This window comes from Dermacentor andersoni, chromosome 2 (genome assembly GCF_023375885.2).
Source record: "Dermacentor andersoni chromosome 2, qqDerAnde1_hic_scaffold, whole genome shotgun sequence".
NCBI lineage: Eukaryota > Metazoa > Arthropoda > Arachnida > Ixodida > Ixodidae > Dermacentor > Dermacentor andersoni.
The window spans coordinates 10186831-10190797 of record NC_092815.1 but is presented as its reverse complement, the minus strand read 5'-3'; the positions used below and the strand labels follow the sequence as shown (position 1 = coordinate 10190797).

The window sequence follows — 3967 nt, the reverse complement described above, 5'->3', positions numbered from 1 at the left end:
CATGCCGAGACTGTCAGCGACGCAAGACACCACCGACAAGGCCAGCAGGATTACTACAGCCGATCGAACCTCCTCGCTAACCATTCCAGCAGATTGGGATGGATTTGTTGGGGCCGTTTCCGACGTCAACATCCGGGAATAAGTGGATCGTCCTGGCGATGGACTATCTCACCCGCTTCGCTGAAACTAAAGCTCTACCAAAAGGCAGCGCAGCTGAAGTGGCGAAATGCTTCGTCGAGAACATCCTGCTGCGACATGGTGCCCCAGAAGCCCTCATCACCGACAGAGGAACGGCTTTTACAGCAGAGCTCACCCAAGCCATTTGCAATACAGCCAGACAAGCCACCGGAGGACAACTGCATACCATCCGCAAACTAATGGTCTCACGGAGCGCCTGAACAAGACCCTCGCCGACATGCTAGCAATGTACGTTGACGTCGAGCACAAGACTTGGGACGCCGTCCTGCCGTATGTAACCTTCGCTTACAACACGGCGGTGCAAGAAACAAAACAGATCGCGCCGTTCAAGTTGGTTTACGGCAGGAACCCGACGACGACGCTCGACGCCATGCTGCTGCACGTCACTGACGAGGAGAATCTTGACGTCGCTAGCTATCTCCAGCGTGCCGAAGAAGCCCGACAGCTCGCCCGCCTACGGATCAAGAACCAGCAGCGTACCGACAGCCGACACTACAACCTCCGACGACGCTTCGTCGAGTACTAGCCCGACGACCGTGTTTGGGTATGGACCCCGATACGCCGACGAGGACTCAGTGAGAAACTACTGCGACGCTATTTCGGACCCTACAAGGTCATCCGATGCATTGGCGCACTGGACTATGAGGTCGTGCCATACGGCATTTCGCATTCACAGCGGCGCCGCGCACGATCTGAAGTTGTCTGCGTGGTGCGCCTTAGGCCAGAATACATGGAGCGAATATGCGACAAATAGTCGGCGTTCGACGCGCGGCGGCGGAGAAAACGCCGTTCGCCGCCGATCTAGCTGGCGCAGAAAAGTTCGTCGGGCGTCGACGATACCGGAAGCGGCACACGAGCGGCGCCCGAAAGCGAGCCAATCAGGTCTCACTATCCGCCCCGACTTCCGACTAGGCTTTCCCTCTTGTCCGTGTATCCCATAGAGTTAGAAGAACAACTCTAGAGGAAAAGCTGGGGCCCGAAAAGTGGGAACCTCTAGGGCGCCGCCCTGTTGCTACTGGTCAATGTGGCCAGCGCAATTACTATTGAAAGAGCTGAAAACAAGTACAGGTCACCTTATGCTTTGTCATCTAAAAACGCATAACTGATGGCTTTATGAAGGTGGTGCGTTAATATTTAGTTTACAGAAAGCGATCGCTGAGTCCGTGACTTATGTAAATCACGATGTACGCATTCATGCAATAAAGGATGACGCGAATTTCGGTTTCGAATCTGTTTTTTGGATGCGTAGTAGTTTCGTACAGTTTAGGTTTGACATGCGATCGCGCGTCGACATCGGACGCTATGGCACACTCGTGCCTTATGTGCCACCGAAGCCCCGAAGTGCTCTGGCATATACCTTCACATGTAAGTAAACCAATGTATCTCCTTGTTGAGAATATCACGCGAGTAGGCAGCTCTTGTGGTGTATCACAATCGTTTGAGAAGCGTCACAGTAGAGCATTTTTCTACATGCGGAGCGGTGTTTTTATTTGCAGGTTTCCCTTCAGTAGGAAATTGCTGGACAGGTGGACCAGCGCACCGGAATTGTACCTGCGAAGCCACAAGCAACTCAAAGAATCTGTTTAATTGTTGCACTTTGAACAATGATGCTTCTACAAAGGCCACAGCAGAATAACAGCCTGATACCGAGTATTTCTGTGCCACGAAGTAATCAAGAGGCGAGTGCCTAATGTGGACGAAATCGAGTGCATCAATACTTAGAACGACAGAAAGCTGAGCTAGTTGGTAAGGATTCATTATGCAAAGCAGAGGTGAGGCGTGCAGACAGGACACAAGAGTAGAGAAGTGGGCGGCGCTCGTGTTGTTTGCTTGTAAATACTCTACTCTTGTGTCCTGTCTGCACGCCTCCCCTCCGTTTTGCATAACGAGTGCATCAACCCACATATTAATAGCGTAGGCGTTTTATTAACTGTGCAATATTTTCAACACTTCCTTGCATGCCATTTCATGTGGAATATCGTTTCTGGTCACAAACTTGTGCAGTGAATCTATTTGCATGATCGACTCCGGGCCTGTGGGACCGTTCACTTGCACTTTATGCTGAGTCTTTTACATGTATCCATAAACTGCAGATATGCACATCAGATCCCTGCGAGCATTTTTAAAATGCAGGTATTTTAGACAACAGGCATATATGCAATACTGACATAATCTCAAATACTACTAAGCAGCTGGGACACATTTTTGTTGACCATACTCGCAGGTAAAATAAGTAGATCATGTGGACAGCTCCAGCTCATTTTCCTTAAATCAGTGTGTACAAGGGGTATGCAAAAATAATTTTTTTTTTCGCGCACCGATTATTTTGCTGTATAAGCAAGAGAACCCACCACATTAGTGTAACGTATCGTGTACATCACACTAATATGTGCTTTAATTTACCAAGTGAGATGAGTTACTTTTATGGCTCATTCAGCCATATCACACTGCAAGCTGCATTCATCAATCTTCAATTGGATTTTGCAAATGTTTAATAAAACATGTTTCCCTTTTATGCAGATATGCAATGGCAAGCCCTTCCGTGTATTCCAAAGGTAAAATGTAAGGTCTAAATTAAAGAAGACATTTTTAGTCAGAAACAAGCAAAAATGGTGAATGCAGAGTATCAGAAGCCCAAGGTACAGAAATTATGAGAAGTGTCGAATGATTTTAAGGAAAGAGTCGTATTTGAAAATGCAAGACTCTTTAGTGGAGGTCAAGCAAGTCAATATAGGTAGAATACTCTGCAAAATTATGCGAGTGAGGGGATGTCAAACAATGGGTCAGGAAATGCGTTGTTTTTCTACAAAACAAAAGCTGATTGCCATTGCATAAGTCACTTTAGCATCATGAGACTGCTGCTTGATAAATTCAGAAATAAACCAAAAAACAAGACACGCAATAATAAAAAACAATTTAATGATGCTCTCTCCACACTGGGATAAATAAAAAAGCACATCATATCTAATGTGGACATATCAGACGCCTTTTGAAACACTAAAGGAAAAATTCAGTTTCGAGCTATGACACTTACCGCATAGAGGTGGGGGGGGCCTTGCACTAATAGTGATAGTTACCACTGCATTTAGAAATTGAACGCATTCATGCAGACAAGAATGATTCTTTATATTTTTGGCTACCACTTCAAATGCCTCCACCAAGTGCTACAATGCTGCACGCAGCCATACTAAGGATCTCGCAGCAACACCTGCACGTAAAAAGCAGAAGCAGTCAAAGTGCTGGCGTGTAATGGACACTATGTTTGAAAACTTTAGGCAAGAAGAGTGCAAGAAGCAGACATAACAACTGCATTTATTTCCATAATTCCCCATTTGAATGGCCTTTTCTTTTTGCTTAGACAATGCCTACGCCTAGCCACAGCAGCTCCCTCATACAGACTCCGCAAGCCAAGAGGCCGTGGAGGCAAATGCAGATAAGAGGCAAGAAGCAATAGCACTGGTATCGACATTCATCTAATTTCTTTCTTTTTCTTTCGTTAAGGCAGCCAGCACACCTCGAACAGCCACCTTGACAGCGGGTGTGTCACCCTAGTCGCCAAGGAAACATTTGAGGGAAAGCGACAGGCAATGTGATCAGCCACTTCTCCATGTAAGCGATACTCTTTCTCTCGGATGACTCCTACGCCTCGCCACGCCAGCACACTTGTGCACAAAGATGCCGCGGAGGCACGTGCAGGTCAGAGGCAAGAAGCAGTGGCACTGGTGTCGCCATTCACCCAATTTCTTTTTCTTACACTGAGGCAGCCACC

The 3967-nt window shown here is 47.1% G+C and overlaps 1 long non-coding RNA gene across 2 annotated transcripts; it reads left to right on the top strand.

Moving 5' to 3' along the window:
• The first annotated feature begins 1364 nt into the window (after window positions 1-1364).
• LOC126543017 (uncharacterized) lies at window positions 1365-3632 on the top strand. 2 transcript variants are annotated; one of them, XR_007601906.3, is made up of 3 exons: window positions 1365-1563; window positions 2719-2753; window positions 3574-3632. It is a non-coding gene; the product is annotated as an uncharacterized lncRNA (long non-coding RNA). The 2 variants fall into 2 exon arrangements; XR_008615042.2 differs by having other exon boundaries at window positions 3557-3627.
• Window positions 3633-3967: the final 335 nt, after the last annotated feature.